The sequence below is a fragment of the Pinus tabuliformis genome, chromosome 2_2 (assembly GCF_031772625.1).
Source record: "Pinus tabuliformis cultivar Carrire ecotype Pingquan chromosome 2_2, CPIR1, whole genome shotgun sequence".
In the NCBI taxonomy this organism is placed as follows: Eukaryota; Viridiplantae; Streptophyta; class Pinopsida; order Pinales; family Pinaceae; genus Pinus; species Pinus tabuliformis.
The window spans coordinates 926,760,467-926,783,908 of record NC_142300.1 but is presented as its reverse complement, the minus strand read 5'-3'; the positions used below and the strand labels follow the sequence as shown (position 1 = coordinate 926,783,908).

Sequence of the window (23,442 nt, the reverse complement as noted above, 5' to 3'; positions counted from 1 at the left end):
GGCTTCTTCGACCAACTACACTAGCTGTCAATTCTGTGCCACTACCTCATCGCGCTGCAGTCTCAATTTTTCGATGTTAATGCGCTGCTCGCCCATTATGTGGAGCACATGACCTTCCCTAGTTCGTAGTTCTGCAGTAACTCCATCCTACAAAACATAGAGTGTCTCCCGAGGGAGCGCAGACATATTTATTCCGACTCCCTTTAGTCCGCTAACTATAGGCCTGTCGGCCTCATTTTCTGTCACGAGTGCTCCCTCTAGCAGCACTAGAGTGTTAGTCACTTGGGCACATAACATTTCCTCTGCTGCAATCATGCCTAGTGCGAGGCTGGCTGACACAGTACCAGCCTATGGAGTGCACACCTGCAACTCCTGTATCTATGCTCGAAGAGCCCCCAACACCATCTGGTGTCCCTCTGAAAACTGCTGGAGGGCCTCCGCGGTGACGTCCCTCACCGTCTCCCCAATGTCATGTAGATCCCCTTCAGTGAGGGTGATCGGGTCAAAATAAGTCTTTGAGGCCTTCGACTTCTTCCACGGCCCCACCTACTCTCTTGGGCGCTATCATTTCATCTGTGTGGATGTTGTCTATAGGTCCGCGCCACCTTCCTCCAAATCTGTTTCCTGTTTGGGTGAAGGTGACTTCTCGCCTTCACGCTCCTTCTTTGCTGCCTTTTGCTGCTCTTCTGCCTTCACAGCGTCGCGCGCCTCCTACACCTTGGTTGCTGCGGCTTTGTTCCTTCTCTTCTCTGCCAACTGCACCATCCGTAGTTTTGCCTCATCCTTTTTCTTTTGGGCGGTTGACTTTTCTGCTTTCACCGCGGAGCTGGTTGGAGCGCGCCACTCTGGCGGCCACGACTCAAGGATGGCGAAGATGACATCGTCCGTCGCCAAATAAGGGAGCTCGTTGCATGTATTCGTGGAGTCCTTGTGCGCCCTGATGTATACATGATGAAATTCTGCCTTGAACTCCGTGAAGCTCTGCAGACTGTTATAAACAGGGGATGGTAACTGCAGCGTGTGGTTAATCCCCATTCTGATGTTCATCTCCATGAACACCTAAAATATCTTACTATCCCTGATTCTCTCCGCATCTCTGGTTGCCCACAACAAAGCATACTTCGCTGCCTCCGGAAGGTCCTGCGCAATCGTGGGGAACTGGCTATCCTTGTGCAATTCCCATGCCACCAGCACTATGGATAGCAGAAGCCATGCATAGTGGAAAATCTTCCCCTGCTTGTGTGCCTCGCGGCAATTCTCAAGGAAGTCCCTGCACAAGTAGTTCGCCCAGTTAAACTGGACCCCTTCTGCACATTGTGCGGCAAGTGCAACCACCGACACGTGCACCTCATCCACGCGGCACTTCCACATAACCTTTCCAGCCAATATTTGCGTCGCGACTTTGACTACAACATTGCTAATGTTGGAAATCACGTACCCTCTCTTCTTCTTCTCCAGGTTGAACTTCTTCTTCATGGTCTCCACGATGGCCAAATCGTCACTCTTATCCTCCGAGATATTCTCTAGATCCTTCCCTTTGCAAGGGAGCTGAGTAATTCTATGGATTAAGTGGTCCATGATGGGGATGGGCTCCTCTAGCCACAAGCACCCATCATGCACCAGGCAGAGCAGCTGCCTGATGACAAAAATAGTCACTGGGGCGCGATGGTAATGCGGCACCCAGAGCAGGTTTAACAGTCCTGCCTTTTCTACACCTCTCAGCCATTGGCACGGCTCCAACTCGATGACTCCAGGTAGTGTGTTTTTCTTCTGGCGCATTAGCTGCGCAGTTGCCAAATGTGGGAACTTCTCGTGGTCTGCGAGATCCTAGTCTTCAAATTTTAATACCGGCACTCGCCCCAAGTGCGCTCCATAAAAAATGATGTCGTCAAGGAGCAACGGAGTCTGCAGAGAGCTCTTGCTCTCATCTAGGTCCTTGGGCACCCTTGCTTTCCCCTTCTGCAGAGGAACATACGCGGGCAGCCTATTCAGAGGGTCTACACCCTGGGTTTCCACCTCCATCTCTACATCCTCTTCCTCTTCTAACAATATTTCTTCGAAGTCTTCCTCCTCCTCGTTGGCTTCCAAATTGATGGCCTTCCCCTTTTCTTCCATGGTGAACCTCGTCCTTAATGGATTCTTAGGGGACACGCGCACCGGGACCATAAGTTGCTTGTCTTTCTTGGGTCTTGGTGTGTGTGGCGAATTAGGGATTTCTACAACTATCCTGGCACTTTCTGGGGCTTCCCCTACCGTTATGGCCTGCACGACCCCCTCAACGGTCATTGCTCTGGTATCCATGGCTTCCTCAGGCGCTGCCATACTACTATTCCACAATTCTCTTAACTACTCAGGTAAGTGCTCAAACAACGACTTCGACTTCAAAATATCAAACAAATCTGGATTCATGAATCTTTGGGAATGCAAAGCTCAATTCTAAAATGGAAAAGTGTTCTTTGTTGGACAACCCTTTGTAATTTATAGCACCTTTCAAATTTGAATTTGACCATTCCCCCCACATTCAGTCCATTAATGCTCACTTGGCGGAAAATTTTCAAGAATCTAGCCCATAAAGTTCACCTTAAATTCCTGTCGCCTGCTCCATTTGGTCTCAAACCAAGCATCACATCGTGAATAATGACTGTAACGGTCACTTTCCAGCCAACTCGCGTGGCAGCATAGTTACCCTCATGTTGTCGTGGACCCTGTGACACGTCGCTACTGCGCGCAATCCTGACATCGTGCAACTCCCGGGTAGAGTATTTTATAGTCTCGCACCTCTTTTCAGCTGCCTGGAGCGCTAAGACTGTGGTTCCTGTGGCTAGTCAAATGGTCGGGCCACCTGTGTATGGCTTCAACTGACTACCATTTACTTTTCCTGGGAAGAGTTCGCCATTTAATTTCACCAACTGCACAACGCCACCATCTGTGATCTCCTTAATAATATACGGTCCCAACCAATGCACTCTGAGCTTCCCTGGGAGTTTATCAAACTTACTATCATATAACAACACCAAATCATTTGCCTTGAAGGTGCGCAACTTAATATGTCGATCGGGTGAAGCCTTTTCGCGCTGCTTTTGCACCTGCTGGTGGAATCCAACCAAAAGCCTTTATTCTTCAAGCTACTCCAACTGTGCGAGCCTCTCCTCCAAGGCTCTGCGGTCCGTCATACCTATGAGGATCGTTATGTGCAAACTAGGCACGACGTACTCCATAGGCATTACGGCTTCTACTCCATAGACAAGTCGAAAAGGTGTATGTCCTGTCAGTTTCTTGCATGTTGTCCTATAATCCCTTAATATTGCGGGTACGCGTTGGTCCCAATCACTTCGCTGTGCATTGCATACCTTGGTCAGTGCATTGCATACCTTCTCGAATGCTTCCGCATGGATAACCTTTTGGGCGATTTTTCTTTCGACATGATGTTTCCCCAACATTGAGAGCCATTTCCTCATTCACTCCCCCAACACATGCTTATTGATCATACATTTCAGCGCGGAGTTCATTTGCAGCCATGTAAGTTGTTTTCTATATGCTTGCACCTACCTGGCCAGATGCGCGCGTGGAATATCCCATCCATTGTATTTATCTATCAATCGCACTCTAGTCTTCCCAAATCGTGTGCACATCATCCTTCTACACTCACGCTAGTCGTCAAAGCTCCCTTTGTGTGTACCACACCACCTCGCAAGCGTAGCGCGCAATACCCAATCCAAGGCCTGGAAGCGTTGCTTTTCCGGAACATCCCTTTCAAATTTATTCAAGAAGGTATCTCCCTCACTGAGGCCATCATATGTAGGCAGGTCTCTTACTTTTGTCGATGCACAGCGCAGCGACCTTGTCATCATATTACAATTCAGTGTAGTTACCTCATGTAACTGATTCCACCATCGCTTTGTTTCCTCGTCTGAATCCAAAGTACAGGAGCTTTCGTGCTCCCATGCAAGCCACCCATCTGAGGTGGGATTCACCCAGTCCTGGTTTTGTGCTGTTATCTTATAAATGTAGTCCAAATCATCATCACTTTCATATTCGCGCACCGGCTCCGTATAAGGTGATCCTTCAGTAGGGTCCAAGGGTATAATTATGCGTAGTGACTTCTTTTCAAAAATCATTTTCTGCTTTTTTGGATTAATCACCCCATTCATGTCAGTGGCCCAATCAATTCCTAAGAGCGTGGGCTAGGGATTGTTGTCATCAACAATCTTTATCACTTCAAAGTCTTCTAGCGCGCTCGCTCCCTCAATTTCCACGGTTATACCCTGCAATCGCCCCATGGGTATTATTTTCTGTTCGTTCCCCATTCGCAGTTGAATAGGAGACCATTGTAGCATAGGTCTCCCCATTCACTCTCATGTCTGCTTTGGCAGAACATTCACATCTGATCCGAAATCCAGGATAACTTGATCGATCTCATATTCTTCGATTTGCGTAGTTAGTCTCATCTCTCTTCCCATTCTTGTCTTATGTTTTCTGATCTTCCTTACTACGCGCAGTTCTCCTGGCGCGGTCCCAGTGCATTTGTTAATGAGTTCCTGTAACCCTTTTACAGCTTTACTATCGTGCAGTAACTTCATACATGTTTCCAAGAATGTTGTGAGCATGGATGGTTCCATCTCGAGCTCCGATCTATCTTTGCTTCCTGAAGTGGAGGTCTCAGCAAAGCTCTTCTTAGCTTCCATGAAGGTTTCCTGGGTGCGCTCCAAATCAAACTCCGCTTATTTCACCAGAGCTTCGCGAACCCAAGTACCATCTTCTAATTGTTTCCTTTGTCATCTCCCATCGCGATTCCAATTCGAAGAAGAATACTTACATTCGGATCTTCCTCGTGCGGCTCAGACCTCATCATCTGTAGGTTCTGAGTCGGGGGAGGCGGTAGTGCTTCTTTGTTGCGTATCCTAGCTATCAGTGTGGGACAATCTTCGGTTTGATGATCGAACACGTTGCAATACAAACATGACAAGCACATTGGATTTGTAAAATCGTGGGCATAATGTCCTGGCCCTCTGCAATTGTAGCATACCAACTGTCCGTGACCTTTTCCAGGTCCTCCTCTGCCTTGGCCTCATCCGTGCCCCTGAAATCCTATTCACGCCTTTCCTGCATTCTAGTCAAGGGGCCTCATTTCAACATGAACTCTGTAGGTGGGAGTTCTATCCATCATTGGCTCATAGCTTCTACAAGTGCACTCATCTTGTCCTACCGACCTACAAAAGTTGCAGAACAATTGTTGCGAATTTTTTGTATACTTCTGTAACAAATAGCAATTGTCTGTAGCATGTTTTCCAGCTATTTGACAAATTGCGCACCATAAAGCAAGCGTCGCGCTAGGTCTTGATTGTGCTTCCGGCCTTAACGGCATCTGTCCTCCTCCCACAAGGTAATTTGCAAACACCGGGCAGTGGTCCTTGTCGTGACCCTGACCCTTTCATTTTACGCACCAAACCTCTTTGTGCGCTTCTGGTCGAGTTGTCCTGTCATGTTTCAAACTCTGTAGCTCAAGGCATAAATTCTTTAGTTGCGCGTGGATTTGTTGAAATCCCAAGTTAGGATCCTACATCGGGGTCTCATGCAGCCTCATCGCGATCTCTAAGGCCTCTACCTGAGTCGTTAATTTCTGCTGTGACAGTGCACTCCTTAGATGTGGCGTTAGCGACACTAAAAACCATTTGCGATGTTGTCCATCCATTAGATTCATATTAGCTTCACGAATCGTGCATTTCAACCTCTGATCCAGCTCCCAAGGAGTCTCACCTAGTAGCATTGTGATCTCTTTGAATCCAATGATTGACTGTGCTTCAGACTTCGGCCTGCTAAATTATCTGTTTAGCACTGCTTGGATATCCGTGATTCCCGCATTTGGATTATCATTGGAGTGCTTAATATACCAAGTCAGTGCGCAGTCCTGCAGGGCACTAACCAGTGTCACTTTCTTTATATTTTCATCTGTAACTCCTTGCGCTTCCCATACAGCCCTTACCACGAACTAGAATTGGTCTGAATCCTCATTTCCCAAACCCTTGAACACAAGCAACTTCACTGTGCTTGCCATATTGAATCGCGGTGGTGGTGGAGGTGGTATGGGTGAAGATGGAGGTGATGGTGGTGAAGCTGGTGGTGGTGGGGGTGGGGGTTGTATTCAAGGAATTCTTTTCCTTATCTAATGGATCACACTTCATGAGCTCTTCCTCGTCCCCTCGCGGAGGTGAAATCAAGGGACTAGTTTTTTGTCCCTTACTTCCTTCGCTCCTGTAAGCTTTTCCACTTCGCGTAGCCCCGAACATCAAAGTAACTGCATAACCCTCTTTTTGCACAATAGCATTTTAATCCAAGTATTCAAAGAATTTACATACTTACCTCGTGGTCCTTTGAGAAAACATCGCTCTGCCTCGCTATAGTTGACAGAGGTGTCAACCGCGAACTCAGCAATGAATCCTCCTATAATTCGATCGAGCCAATGATCAATGGCATTCACAATCTTATTCTCCAATGCTTCTAACCTTTGCACTAACTCTGGGGTCCACACAATAGGATTGTCAAGTTTCCACCTTCCTTGGCTATCTGATAGCTTCGCGATCCACTTATACAGCTTAGTAGGGAAAGACGCGAAGAAGATTTCGTGGATCTCTGTGCACAGGTAGCAATGTAACCACTCTTCTTTTGATAGTCGCGGGTTCCTATTCTCCTGTGCCGCAAACTCGTGAATTCTTCTGTCCAACTAGCCTTCAATTTCCTTCTTAGTTGGATTCCAATGATATGACATCAAACATCTCTATGCAGATTTTGGTCCCAGCAACGGAACCATTTGTTGGCTTGATGGGTCCTAACCTAGGTTCGGAGTTAATTAGCCAAACAAATCCCTACACTACTGACCCTTTCGGCATCAACCTGTGGAGCGCGGATTGAAGTCTCACTCGAAGCAGTATGAGGGGATGTTGAAACCAAGTTTCCGCAGTCTTGAGATGTCTGAGGTGTTGATTTAGTCCAACTGTGCCTACATTCGTGCAGGTCACTTTGTGCACTGTGCTGACCCGCGAGACCTTTGTGATCTGTTATAACCGCCTTCGTGCAACCCTAACTAGGGGCTGAGGTGCTTTCGTGCTACTATGGTAGTGATCTGCGCCATTTCCCCAAACTATACCGCAAATCTTACTTATCTTCTTAAATATCTTAACTTCGTGTAAGCATATACTTTATCTCACATTCACTTAATCATCACAATCACGTACTTTCGTGCATCATATAAACAATAGAAATGCAATTCATACCCAATACATTCAATGTAGAAAACAAAAAATAAATACACAGGAATGATATAAAACTTCTCTTTATTAATGCTTCCAACTGTTACAAACTCGACTCGCCCTGCGCACTCAGCTGCAGGGGTCCACGCACTCAGCTGCGAACTACTAGGCCTCTGCACACTCAGCTGCAGGGGTCTGCGCACTTAGCTGTAGAGCCTTCTCCTACTCTACGACCCAAAACTAGACTTTACACTTCAGATACTCCGCTATGCTTCTATTCCATGATCATCAATTGATTGATTCCATTATTGATTTACACTTAGAGCCTTGCTCTATTTATACAATCCCATGGTCTGCGGACCATGGGTAGATCTCTACAGCTGACATTACATTACAAAATTAAGGGTGACAACCCTATGACTCATTTACAAGCTACGCGCTCCGCGCCCACAAAATGCAGAGTCTTTACATCGAAGTTACAATTTGTGACCAAAATCTGGGCTCTAAGCCCCAAAACTTTCCTTGGGGGATCCCGCGCCCAACAATCGTTGAACGAAGTTGTACCCTTACCGGTCCAAGACAATCCGGGTGGTATGCTTGCTCTTAGGGCACCACCTTGTAGTCTTAAATTTAGGATAATGGTAAACTTCTTTTGAATACAATAGTCTTTCAAATGGACCACATCATGCAACAAGTCTACTATAAATCTGCATTGCTTCTCCTTTTCAACTCTGTGCCTCTTCTATGGATTCTTATCAAATTTCTTATGCACACCACTTCACTTCAAAAACTTATGTTTCCATTCCACATTGTATATTTTATAAGAAAGCCATATGGGTTGTTTATATTCTTTGTAGGAATATGAAATGAAACATTGTCTCTTGGTCTTCTAAAAACTGCTCACAAGCTTGTCTCTTCATTTTCAGTTCTGAAAGAAAAGTTGTAATATAAAATAGAGTTGAAATAAAATAGCTCAACCAGTAATGATTACAAGAGACAAATCATATTTGTATTATCTTGTATCATACATTTTTTTATTTAATGAAAGCATATATTTTTCATCTTGTGTCTTAATATTTTATGTTCCATTTGACAATGTTCAACCTTCACATTGATTATCATAGCCTTTGCACTTCACATCACTTTCAGCCTTTGAATTTCAAGCACTCTTGCAACAATGGAATACATCATGAATTAATGTCAACACATCCATCAATTATGACAATTTGACATCAATGCCAACATTACCAACACCCTGGAATTTCTAAACAAATGAACTATATTTGCATGCAATAACTTTTTAGTTGGTGGACGGGCCTTTGTTAACTCTGTCGACACACATTTATTATAACATTTCCCATCCATTCCACGAAGAGTGCATGTCGATCGACCATAGATGTGAGCAGATGGGTGGAGTTGTCGCGCTATGGAACTTAGATTAAGATGAGAACCTTGCACGATAGATCCAGGAGGGTGGAATCCTTTGGGCATGGATTTTGAGGAGGAATATTCTAATAAATATTTTGTTGTGGAATTTGAAGATTCTTTGAAAGTGGCATAATATCGCAGGGTTTATATTCATTTTACTCAGAATTTTGCAAGGATTTCACTGGTGCAGTCAGATTTGGATTTTGAGCAACAGATCTTAGGGCTTATGACAGAAGACAACATTTTCCATTAATGTTTTGGCACAAACTTCGAGGTAGCCTTGCACAAATCAGAAGGTGGTCATGTTTATACTCTAAGTCATAGAATTCCAAGATGAAGTTGCTTGTATGGAGTATGCTATAGTTTGAGAAGCCCATTTTTAGGTCATCCTCATGATTGGAGGTATAATGATGCATTTTTCCATGTACTCATTTTCATTTTTGCTGCGATGAATGAAGTGACCTCCCCACCATTAAAGCAGGGGTCAAAGATGTAGTACACATTGGACGAACTTTGTTATGAAACATTTTTTGCATTGTCATTTTTGGTCTCTTTTAAATTACTTCTTCTTTAAGTATTTTGCATATGTGGTTTCTACATGCTCCTTTAATGCATTTCTGCTAACATCAACCGAAGAAAAGATCTTGGATCATGTTGATATCATAGGCATATCAAATCAAATCTCAAATGAACTATTTTATTATACTTCTCACTAATTATTACATTGATGTGGGTGATACCTATTGTAATCATTGTTTCCTATGGGTGGTCGAGGTCTATGTTGGAAGGGATGAGTTTCGATGATATCGTTATCAGGAAACACATGAGATTGAATTGATCAAAGTTTAGGTGCCATGGCAAACTCTGGTTTGGTAGGGTTTGGTACATCAACATATCTTATTCTAAGTTAATTATTTTAAATTTGCTAAAACGAAATTGAACTTTGGACTTTGGGAAAGATGTAATGAAGCTGGTTTCTTGTCTATATGGGTCACTTTCATGCTATTATGTGTTTTATCATACTCCATTGTCAAAGCTTGGCATATAGGCTTCAATCACCATGTTATTCATTCTTTAAAGCAACCTGATTCATCACAACAAAAAGGGTGAAGTTTATTTCAATATGCATACATGAGAAGGATCTCAGCAATGAACAACCAAGAGTGAAGTTTCTTTCAAGATACATACATGAGAAGGAGCTCGACAATAAAGAAGGGGCAGTTATTTTTTAGAAATCTAGGGAATCATATGTATTAGGTTCAATAGGTAGATTTCTCTAGGACTTTGAAATTTTCTTGTGATTTCTCTTTTTCTTCTTATTAGTTCTTCTTTCAATGTATTATGTTCCTTTCATCAATACAAATGCCAAACAATGAAGATCACAATAAGGGACACAAGATGTAGGTTCTCAGTCAAGGAAAAACCCCTATCTAGGGGAAAATCCATTCCAACTCTTCCACTAGTACAATATGATAAAATTGAGACAAACCAAGACCTTAGACTAGACCGAAAGACATTCCTCCTCCACCAAGTCATCCATCAAATTGTTCTTTCAAGCTTCAATGATAAACTGCAACAATACTGCATCAAAGAAAGAATTTTGACCTTACTACTTCAAAATTTGATCCTAGCTTCAGGTCTAAAAATTTGGCCCTACTGCAGCTTTAGATTCTTTGCATGTGTGAGGTAAAGTGAGAGAAAAATGAGTTTTATTCTTTGCTAGAGTTTCTCCTTTCTTCACTAGGATTTCTCTTCTTTCCCAAGCCTCTTACACCCTTCCTTCTTGCCTTCGTTTTTCCTTATGATTGCAAATCAAACTTCTTGAATTGGATGCTCAAGTAAGTCAAGTAGCACTTCAATTTATAGTGGTTGTATCTACCATAATGAGACCGACTTGATGTACTTGAGGCTGACTTGATGGAGGAGGCCTAGATGAATCATTTTACATTAAAATAAATTTACTTCTTGATAGATAGAGCCCAAGAAGGGTCTTTTACATGATGACATGGACAAGGACACTTGAAATAAACATTAGAAGCCTGCAATGGAGGTTTTGACCTATTAATCATTTACCCAAGCATGAAACCCATGGTTTAATAAGTCAATTTATTTTAATAATAAAAAAAATCTTTTTTCTTTCATTTGACCAATACAATTATGAAGAATGACACTAGTTACATTCTTCAATAGTTATCAATCACACCATCAAAGAACAAACTCACTTCCACCCAGTTCAAAGTGTCAATACAAGATAGCCTGCTCATAACTATGTCCACATAATCAAAGAAGTTGAAACATTGGCAAGCAAAGATGGTGGATCTCAAAATATTTTCGGGGCATCACAATAAGTCAATGAATGAAAATGCACCAACAAAGAGGAAGGACATTGCAATGATGGAATTTCATCCAACCTCATCCACTCATAGCCTAGGGAATGGTCATGGTAATTCCCTTGGCTCAAGGCTCTAGAAGTAGTTGACACAACTAGATCATGGCCAACAATATATGTATCTATTGCTTATGTTTCAGTATTCTAGTTTCATGGGATTTATGACATGGAAAAAACATAAAATGTTGGTTTCAAACTGTAATAGTCCATTTGTACAGTGATGGAATTTCGTCCAACCTCATACACCCATAGCCCAGGGATTGGTCATGGTAATTACCCTGGCCAAGGCTCTAGAAGTAGTTGGCACAACTAGATCATGACCAACAATATATGTATCTATTGCTTATGTTTCAATATTCTAGTTTTATGGGATTTATGACATGGACAAAACATAAAGTGTTGGTTTCAAACTGTAATAGTCTATTTGTACAGTGTTATTTTCAAATTGTAATAGACCATCTACAATTGTCAAGATCTACAACTACAAATGTATTTGTGAAGCATCTACACAAATGTTATATCCTTATGTAGAGTATTTATTAACTTGTTTAAGTTAATTATTAGAATGAAATTGTGTTGATATATTTTATGCTAGTTTGGAGGATACACTTTATGCAAATAATAATCGCGGGATGGCACAGTTAGAATGTCACAACTAAAAATAGAGGATTGGCAAGATTTTGAGCCTAGGCATCTCCTTCATATGCCAAATTTTAAAGCTTTGTCATTAGTATCTAAAAATAGTAGATTAGTATGATAGTGTGCCTAGTTATTTTCTTCATGTGTAGAATTTCAATGTTTTGTTTTTATAGTACTTATTTTTATTAATTTTAACATATTTGTGAAAAAATGAATATATTCATAGCGTTTTTAGGCTTTTATATAAATGAGAGGGCTTAATTTTAAACTATGCCTAATATTAATGGACAAATTGCTAAAAATCAACATTCTTTCACATGGATGGATTTAATGTTTAAGTAATTCAATAAAAATGCATTTTTATAATTTTTTAGCTACTGAGATAGTTGATGACCCTTTGTCAAGTTTGAGTTAAAGGGATAACTTATTAATTTTTCTAATAAGATAGTTGATGAGTTTTTGAAGTATTAATTAATGACAAAACTCCTCAATATAAGATATACATTAATTTAAATTTTATAGATATCTTTATAAAAGTTTAACTTTATAATTTCTAATAAATGAAAATTAATTTCTTTTGAATATAATTTTGTCAAATTTAAATACAAAATATAAATTTACAATAATAAGATTTTATAAATCTGTATTGTTAGAAGTTATATTCTATTTTATTATTAGAAATAACTAAGATTCTTTAATGTACTATATTCATATAGATATTCTTTTTTATAAGAAATATATAAAATAAAATTAAAACATAATTAATAAAATAATAATTGTGAGATAATTTTAAACATATAATCTAATTAAACCTTTATTAGATTTTTGTTAGTCACATTATTAATATTCATTAGAGATTTGATAACATATAATGTGCAAGCCTACGATTTAGAGATTTTTATTCCGAAATTGAAATTTTGGAAAATATATAATAGTAAACCTAAACACCATTATTATAAAAAGGGAAAGATAAAAATACAGTCTTAGAAAAAAAAAAAAAAAAAAACCAGCTTAAAAAAGATGCCATAAATTTAATATTAAATTTATACACACAGTAATTATTAATATTTTTCATATATATATTAACCATATATAATTATTAATGTGGTTGTCCGTCCTTTGTACCGTTGGTATATCTGTTTGATATTTAGGTCGACCTTTCCTATGCATCAACAATTGTCAACACTTTTACCCTGCTCCGTTAGATTAAGTGAGACACTTTCAACCGTTAATTTGAAGCGTGATTGCTTTTTCTAAATATCGGTTGAGTTGCCTTACTGCGTTTTCCCATTCTTTTATGTCACTCTTGAAGATATTTTTACTGCTTTTTCCCTGCCAGTTGTTGTTGCTGTTATTCTTCCCTAGCTTTTGGCAAACGTTGTTCTTCTTCCCTGGCTTGTGGCAAGCACTGACTCATCATTTTCCTTAATAGTCTGCATTGCATTGGCTTGCCTTGTTTCTTGTTCAAGTTTATTTTCTTTGTTGCATGGCCATGCATTTTGGATTTTACAAACCGTTTGAAACTCAGATTGCCAAACTCCCTGGGAATCCTTCCAGTGATCTTGTTGCTCGTCAGAGAAATCCATTCTAAATTACTGCAATCTGCAAGTTTTTCTGGTATCTCCCCTGTTAGAAAATTGTTGTTCAGGATCAGATTCTTGAGCTGGCTGCACCCACCGAGCTCATGAGGGATCCTGCCCTCCAACCCATTGAACCACAGCATCAAATGTTCCAGATTCTTCAGCCGGCCGAGCTCGGGAGGAATCTGGCCTTTCAAAAAATTGAGACTCAGGTCTATTGTTTTCAGCCTGGTGCATTGAGCTAATGTAACAGGGATTTGCCCTATTATGAGGTTATCTGGGAGCCTAAGCTCTTCTAGAGCAGATGCAACCAGGCAAATTGTAAGCGGCAATGTTCCGGACAATCTGTTGGAACTCAAGTCTGCAACTCTCAAATTCTTGCAGCTTGAGATCGATGGCGGGAAGGGTCCTATAATGTAGTTATTACTAAGAAGCAACTTGTCAAGGGCATGGAGATTTCCAAGAATCGAATCTGGGAAGAGCCCAGAAATATTATTGTTCTGTAGATTCAGAATCTGCAAGGAAGAACATGTGGAGAACGATGAGGGGAAGGGGCCGGAGAGATTGTTGGAGGAAAGCAGAAGTTGTTCTAGCGATTGACAACAATTCCCAAGCTCGGGGGGAATTGAACCCCCGAAGTGATTATGGGAAATGTCCAGCCTCCGGAGATTTGTAAGTTCACCCAGAGATCTAGGGATGGTACCCTCGAATTCATTCGACGAGAAATTCAGACTCTGCAATGCAATGCATTTGGAGAATGAGGGCGGGATCTCTCCTACCAGATGGTTCGAGGACAGGTCTATAGATACCAGATTATGGCAGGCAGAGAGATTCAGATCGAAAAAAGATATTGGCCCGGAAAAATTGTTGAATGAGAGATCTAGGATCTGGAGTTGCGCCTGAGAGCTCAAAAAATTTGCAGGCAGAGTGCCAGATAAGTTATTGCGAGACAAATTCACAAAGGTGAATTGATGGGATTCCAAGAATTGTTCAGGAATGGGGCCTGTGAGGCCATTGGAGGAGATATCTATTTGTTGTAAGGTAAAGGGTAATTGGGTCAGAGACGAAGCATTACCAGAGAATGCATTGCCTAGTGTTGAAATGATAATTTCAACTGCAGCATTATTTTTCTTTGCGATGTGATCTTATCGCATATCGCAAATCGCATACACACCTTGTTTCCTTTCACTACGTCCTGTGATTTTAGCCGATTGCGATGTTGCGATGCGATCCGATCGCATATCGCAGATCACACCCATATGTGTCAAGCCTCCCCCTGTTTTGCACCGAATGCGATTTTGCGATGCGATCAAATCGCAAATCGCATAATTCAATAGTTGAAGTACAGGCCTGCAATTTGAAATTGACGTGAATTAAAAGTTTCATTTACCGCCAGTTTTGTCAGTAAAACAGTAAATGTAATTTACTGTGGGTTGGTAAACGTTGGTAAGATTTTAATTTTATTAATTTTTTTATCCACGGGTGTAGTTTTTGGTTTTATGACACAAGTAAAACATATGTATCGTTATGTTTTTTTTGTTCTTTGAATGTAATGAAAGTGAAAAATACGCACAACTGTGCGAAGTAAAAAAAAGGAGCATGCAGCAGCGTGAATGTAATTTTTGTTGGTGAATATGCAATGTAATATGTGGAAAACGCAGCAGCGTATGTAATTTTTACACAACAGTGTGAAGATTTGCAAAGTGAAACATAGTATTTTTTTTACTGCATCTGAAGCAGTCTTGGAGAATCCCTCTGTTGGAGGAAGAATGTTTTTGTAACAGCTTTTGTCTTATTAATGAATACAAGTTTTATTGGGCATGTGTGAAACTTTGTTCTGCCCAGAAACAATATTTGCTTCCCTGTGTTAAGATCATGTGATAAAAACAAAGCATCATTCTCTGTTCTGTTCAGTTAATTTGTTTTGGAATTTAGCAGAAAATTCCCAACATTGGTATCAGAGCTTGTCCAGGCTCTTTGAAGGTGTCAAAGAAGCTGAAGGAAGGTTTCTTGCTGAAGCAGCGTCTCCAACAGAGTGAAGACTCAGTCAAGAAAAAATCCAAGGTATTTTTCAAGTTAGTTTTTTGCGTTACTGTTGAAGAAACAGTCAGGTATTTGAAGCATAGTTAAGAGTGCAAGAATGGCTGGCTCCAGCACCAGCACTAGCATGGGTATCTTTAATACTCAACTCCCACAGTTTAATGGGAAAAACTATGACTATTGGGCAATAACCATGAAGGCTTTGCTAGCTTCACAAGACCTATGGGAATTTGTTGAAGATGGCTTTGAAGAACCAGCAGATGAAAATGAGTTTAATAGGTTAACTTAGGCAGAGAAAGATCTGTTGAAGACTATAAGAAGAAGGATTCTAAAGCCCTCGTATTTTTGTATCAAGCAGTCCATGAGAGTGTGTTTCCAAGGATAGCAGCAGCCAAGACATCCAAAGAAGCATGGCAAACTCTCAAGATAGCCTATCAAGGCATGGAGAAAGTGAAAACAACAAAACTACAGTTGCTGAGGAGAGATTTTGAGAATCTATGCATGAAGGAGTCAGATAATATTGACTCATTCTTCACACATGTGATTGGCCCGGTCACACAGATGAGGACTCATGGAGAAGTTCTTGAAGAGAGGAGGATTGTGGAGAAACTATTGAGGGTCCTACCTTCAAAGTTCGATGTGATTGTCACCACCATAGAAGAGAGAAAGGATCTCACAAACTACTCAGTTGATGAACTACATGCATCACTGATAACACATGAACAAAGGTTGAGTAGGAATGAAAACTCATCTCTAGAACATGCCTTCAAGACCCAGATATCCTTTGGAAGAGGAAGAGGTCAAGGCAGAGGAAACAAGAGAGGAAGAGGCAGAAGCCAAAACAAAGGTGGAAGAAACAATCCAAAAAATGCCCAAGGAAAAGGCAGCAATCCAAATCAGAACCAAGGCCAAGGCAACACCCAACAAAGTGGACAACATCATGCTCAAGGACAAAGGTATGAAAAATCCAATGTCCAATGTTATTATTGTAAAAAATATGGGCATTATGCAAATGAATGTAGGAAGAAGCAGCATGATATAAATAATAGAACTAATGAAAATCTCACTAGAGAAAATATCAGCCAAAATAATCTGTTTGTAGCTTGTAATATTGCTGAAGAAAAGAGTGAAGATGTATGGTTTCTAGACTCCGGTTGCAGTAACCATATGACAGGAAACATAGCTCTATTTTCTATGTGAGATCAGAGTGTGAAGTCACAAGTCACACCAGGGACTGATAATAAAGTTTCTGTTATGGGAAAAGGAGAAGTAAAAGTCTTAACAAAGAGAGGTGAAAAGAAAACCATAGCAGATGTTTATTATGTTCCTGGAATGAAATGTAATCTCTTAAGTATTGGACAGCTTGTTCGAAAGGGTTACAATGTTTTCTTTGTGAATTATGTATGCACCATCATGGATAGAGCACCCAGCAAACGATGTATCGCTGAAGTGAAGATGACAAGGAACAAGATGTTCCCTCTCAGAAGGAAGGCAGATTTAAAAAATAAAGAAGTGATAGCAGCAGTGACACAAGAGGCTTTTCAAAGCGAACCAAAGGATGAAAATTGGTTGTGGCACTTGAGATTTGGACATCTCAACTTTGGAGGTCTTAACTTGTTGAGAAGAAATGGAATGGTAAGAGGATTACCATTGATAGAGAAAACGGACAGCCTTTGTGAAGGTTGTATCTTGGGGAAACAACACATAGAAAGTTTTCCATCAGGGAAAAGCATAAGGGCAAAAGCACCCTTAGAGATTGTCCACTCAGATTTATGTGGAGCGATGCAAACTCCATCACTTGCAAGCAACCACTACATACTAACATTCATTGATGATTTTACTAGAAAAACTTGGGTTTACTTCCTTAAGAACAAAATTGAAGTGTTTGAAAAAATTTGCAATTTCAAGGCACTTGTAGAAAACCAAAGTGGGCTGCATATCAAAGTTCTAAGAACTGATAGAGGAGGTGAGTGTATCTCCAAAGAATTTCTACGTTTTTGTAGAGAAAAAGGAATTCACAAGCAGTTTACCACCAGGTACACCCCACAGCAAAATGGTGTTGCCGAAAGGAAGAATAGGACAATCATGGACATGGCGAGAAGTATGCTAAAGGCAAAGAATTTGCCAAATGATTATTGGGCTGAATCTGTACATTGTGCAGCGTATATTTTCAATAGATGCCCTACAAAAGCAGTCATGAACAGAGTGTCGGAAGAAGCATGGAGTGGGAGAAAGCAAGGAGTCACCCACATGAAAGTTTTTGGATGTGTGGCTTATGCACACATTCCAGATCAGCTAAGGAAGAAGTTGGACAGCAAAGGGGAGAAATGTATTTTCATTGGATACAGTGAGGAATCCAAAGTTTACAGGTTGTATAACCCATCCACCAAGAAGCTTATTGTGAGTAGAGATGTTCAGTTCATTGAGGAGGAAGCTTGGGATGGAAGTATAGAGAAAACAGTGAATGTTAAAAACTCTATGTCACATGATGAAGATGATGAGGAGATGGCTGAAATACATCCCCAAACAGCAGCACCAACACAAGGGCAGCAAGGGACACCCTTGAGGAGAAATGAAAGTGCTTCTCCAAGCACACCACAAGGAGGAAATTCAAGTGCTTCTTCAAGCACTTGTACACCAAATGAAAGAGGTAAGAAGTTCATAAATTTAAATGACATTTATGAACAAGAGGCATCAAATGAAGGTATGAATTCTTTGTTTGCATTATATTGTCATGTTGATGACCATGTTCATTTCTAAGAAGCAATTAAGGATAAGAAATGGAGAGAATCTATGGATGAGGAGATCAATGCCACAGAAAGAAACAAGACATGGGATTTGGTTGAACTACAAAAAGGAAAGGAAGTCATTGGAGTTAAATGGGTCTACAAGACTAAGAGTAATGCTGAAGGCAAAATAGAAAGACACAAGGCAAGACTAGTTGTCAAAGGATACAAGCAGCAGTATGGGAGAGACTATGAGGAAAATTTTGCACTGGTTGCAAGAATGGAAACAGTGAGAGCATTGTTGTCCATAGCAGCACAAAACAGTGGAAAGTTTACCAAATGGACGTGAAGTCAACATTCCTAAATGGAGTGTTAAAGGAAGAGGTTTACATTGAACAACCTCCAGGCTATGAAAAGAAAGGCCAAGAGCACAAAGTGTGTAGATTGAAGAAAGTTCTTTATGGGCTGAAGCAAGCACCAAGAGCGTGGTACAGTAGGATAGATTCCTATCTACCGGAAAATGGATTTGAAAAGTGTGAGGGAGAACCCACCCTCTACATCATAGAAAAGGATGGTAAAATACTAATTGTTGTGTTATATGTTGATGATGTTATTTTCACAGGCAATGATGTTTATCTTATTGAAAATTTCAAAACAGTCATGAAAGAAGAATTTGAAATGACTGACATGGGTTTGCTGAGATACTTCTTAGGAATAGAAGTAGAACAAAATGGAAATGGGATTTTTATCTCACAGGCAAAATATGTTAATGAAGTATTGGAAAGATTTAACATGCAGGAGATCAAGGCAGCAATCACTCCCACAGTGATGGGATTAAAACTCAGCAAAGAGGACAACAGTAAGGATTTTGATTCTAGTTTGTATAAGAGCATAGTTGGCAGCCTCATGTATTTAACTGCAACTAGGCCGGATATAATGTTTGTTGTTAGTTTAATTTCTAGATTCATGGAGAGGCCAAAAGAAGCACATTGGCAGGCAGCAAAAATGATTCTTAGGTATGTTAAAGGTACTAAAAGGTTTGACATTTCATATACTGCTTCAGAATGTTTAGATTTAGTTGGATACACTGATAGTGATTGGGCTGGAAGTGTAGATGATCGGAAAAGCACATCCGGTTATGTTTTTCACATGGGTTCAGGAGCCATTTCACGGGCTTCTAAAAAACAGCCTATTGTAGCGTTATCTACAGCAGAGGCAGAATATGTGGCAGCTAGAGTAGCAGCATGTCAAGCAGTTTGGATGAGAAGGATGTTAAGGAGCTTATGCCAAGAGCAAGCAAAGGGAACTGTGATTTTTTGTGACAATAGCTCAGCTATTGCATTATCCAAGAATGTTGTGTTTCATAAGAGAACGAAACACATTGACACAAAGTTTCATTACATCAGGGAATTGGTAAACAGTGGAGAAATTGTTTTACAACACTGCAGAACACAGGAGCAGGTTGTAGACATTCTGACCAAACCATTGGGACAGAAAAGTTTCGAGTTTTTGAGGAAATGTCTGGGTATGACTGATAACCCAGCAGTTGAAATTAAAGGGGAGCGTTGAAATGATAATTTCAACTATAGCATTATTTTTCTTTGTGATGCGATCTTATCGCATATCGCAAATCGCATACACACCCTGTTTCCTTTCGCTACGTCCTGTGATTTTAGCTGATTGCAATGTTGCGATGCGATCCGATCGCATATCGCATATCGCACCCATATGTGTCAAGCCTCCCCCTGTTTTGCACTGAATGCGATTTTGCGATGCGATCAAATCACAAATCACAAATCGCATAATTCAATAGTTGAAGTACAGGCCTGCAATTTGAAATTGACGTGAATTAAAAGTTTCATTTACCGCCAGTTTTGTCAGTAAAACAGTAAATGTCAGTAAAACAGTAAATGTAATTTACTGTGGGTTGGTAAACGTTGGTAAGATTTTAATTTTATTAGTTTTTTTATCCACGGGTGTAGTTTTTTGTTTTATGACACAAGTAAAACATATGTATCGTTATGTTTTTTTGTTCTTTGAATGTAATGAAAGTGAAAAATACGCACAGCAATGCGAAGTAAAAAAAAGGAACATGCAGCAGCGTGAATGTAATTTCTATTGGTGAATATGCAATGTAATATGTGGAAAACGCAGCAGCGTATGTAATTTTTACATAGCAGTGTGAATATTTGCAAAGTGAAACAGAGTATTTTTTTTTACTGCATCTAAAGCAATCTTGGAGAATCCCTCTGTTGGAGGAAGAATGTTTTTGTAACAGTTGTTGTCTTATTAATGAATACAAGTTTTATTGGGCATGTGTGAAACTCTGTTCTGCCCAGAAACAATATTTGTTTCCCTGTGTTAAGATCCTGTGATAAAAACAGAGCATCATTCTCTGTTCTGTTCAGTTAATTTGTTTTGAAATTTAGCAGAAAATTCCCAACACCTAGGAGATTCAATACCCGGACCTTGTCAAGGCTGGCTATGGCAGACGTGGGGAGAACCCCAACTAAGCCTGCTCTGCTCAAATCCAACTCTGTTACTCTCCCATCTACACAAGTCACACCATGCTAGAAGCTGCAAGTCTCGTGCATTAAATCCCATCCATCCAGGATCCCGCCCGGGTCCTTTTCTACTAATTTCTTCAACCTTATCAACGCTGCCGCGTCGGTTTGCTTGCTGGAAGCCAGCGGCAAGGAACGAGACCCTAAGGAAGCCAATGTTAGATTCAATAAAATGGACAACAAAAGAAAAAACTAGGAACCAGTAATCCTATGAAGGGCTTTTGGATCCATGGAAAAAATCTCTAAACTCTGTGAGTCTATCGATAGATTGCTACTCAGCTTTGGGTATATTATGATGATAATAAATCCTGCTTTTCATTATCCTCGAAATTCCAATCTCTCAAAGCAAAAAAGAGAAGGCCGAGATGAATGCAGGTTGACAAACCGTTTTGCATTTTGGATTTTACAAACCGTTTGCATTTTGGCGTCCTGCAGAGGGCACGGTTTCTTTGTTGCATGGCCATGCACGGTTTCAAACATGTCTCTGCAGATGAAATTCTTGATCCATTGGAATGAAATTCTCGAAATTTTTTATGGATAGAAGCAGTATGCTTTTGGTTTTCAATATCTATGGGTTTTACTAATAAATTTGTATGGGGAAAATCATTCGGTCATTTTCGGTTCGCTCTCTGCAAATTCTATCAACTCGATCATTTCTTATTTAATTACTCGTTATTTTGCTCAAAACCATCAGTTGAATCCAGAACCTATATTTATGGAGATGACCCATGTAAATAGGTAGATGAGAATGCCCAAGTAAACAGTTAAGCCGGTAGAAGATGAGGGTTAACATTAATTGATTAATTTGTTCAATATTGCCCTGTATATATGCACCATGGCATTTTTACCTTATTTTGTTGCAGGCCGTAGCTGTTTTACCGTGTTCTTGATATAGCAGGGAAGGTTAAACCATTTTTTTAAATATTTCACATGGTTTTAAGTTTTTTGCATAGGGCAGCGATAATTGTCCAATGGGCAATATCGACAAATCACATGGAAGGCACAAGTGTCAAAAGGAAATACGAGTTATTAATTTGCAATTTAAAAACATGGCGAAAATCAAATATCCCAAGGATCTTGATTTTGGGTAATTAACTTACTCTAAAATGAAATAAGACATTCAATGTGTTCCTTGTAATATAGATATAAACAAAACATATAAAGAAAAGTAATTGCACAATGATCCAGTCCAAGAAAACAAGGTTTTCCACAAACCAATTAACTCTTCTAAAAAAATTCAACAATTCCAATTTAATAATCCTATCGGCCTCTCTTTGTACCTTTTGGGACAATGGCTAGTAGTATATGTTTTTAACAAAGATTGACGTTTTATCCAAATACACGCACATCATAATTATAGCTTTTTATTTGAAAGTCATTTTCGATGTTTTACGGTTAAATTAAATCGTCAAATACGATAAATGAGTCCCGTACCACGTTACATTTCAAACTTAAATTATATTTTTTATTTTTTATTTTATTTAGATTTTTTATTTTTTAATTTACATTTTTTATATATAAGTAACACAATTATATTAATGAATATAATTAAACTTTTACCTTAAATATTGTTCACAAATATTTTCAACATTATATATAATAATAAATTATATATATATATATATATATATATATATATATATATATATATAAAATGTGGAGTAAAATATAATGTTAATGCTAATATTAATATACACTTATATGATATACGACATGGTTTCAATATAAAGCTTTGATAAATCTTTTGCATGTCTACTTGCTAACCAATCCGAGGACAAATCAAATCTCTATCCCCACTGCTGATCACTATTTATTAGCTATCTTTTTAATTTATGTTTTTTCTTTTGAATTTAAGGTTTCTATTTTATTTTAATCCACAGTCACCACATATCTTGATATTTTGCATTAGATATTATTCACAAACATTTTAACATGGTATATATATATACACACAATTATATGTTATGTGGCGTGAATAATTTAATACACTTAAATCTGTTTATTGTTAATCCAAATTAGTTTTCAATAGCCACATCAAATGAGTGCCATCACTAGGTTTAATAAATAATTTTTTAATGAATTACAATTACAATTATTTTTCATAAATTATTTATAATAAATTATTAAAGAGAAGAGAAGACTAATTATTTTATAATAAATTATTAAAGAGAAGAGAAGACTAATTATTTTATAATAAATTATTAAAGAGAGGAGAAGACTTAAAGAAACTAAAAAACTATAGGCAGAATTTTCATATTGTGCATTGGATTATGTATTAAATAAAAAATATTAGCTTGATACAGGGAAGGAATAATTAGGTGCCTCCGGATTATGGTAAGGAGGGGGAAGGACAGAGTAATAAATGTTCGATCAAAGTGTTTGCAGGATCAAGATTATGGGATTAAAGTCATGAAGGCTGACAGCAATCAACCCACGGGAAGGATGAGCATTCCAAGGGGGAAATCGGGCAAGGTACCGAGGAGAAGCGGTGGCAACGTCAGAGCGTCAGCCAGCGTTTTCCATCATGGAAGAGAATGTAGAATGGGTATTAATGACGATGACAGGCTGCAGAGAAGCTTCAAGAAGGCAAGGTGGCAGCATAGCGATAATATAGGGCTTGCATGCAATCGACCAAAGCAAAAGGAGACTTCAGAAGAGAAGCAAAGCAGAGCGAGGAAGTGTAGAGAGAAATTGCAACAGAAGAAGGACTGGAAGATGGCAGAGCACCAGGACAGGGGAGCAGGAAGGTGGACGAGGAGCAAGGCAGCAACTCCAGCGGAGAAAGGAAAGAGCACGGTCGAAGAAGCTCTGCAGAGGATATATCTTACT

General features: G+C 39.6%; 1 pseudogene; it reads right to left on the bottom strand.

The window, feature by feature from the left end:
- Nucleotides 1-13,054: 13,054 nt before the first annotated feature.
- Nucleotides 13,055-21,077, bottom strand: LOC149196127 (uncharacterized; annotated as a pseudogene).
- Nucleotides 21,078-23,442: the final 2,365 nt, after the last annotated feature.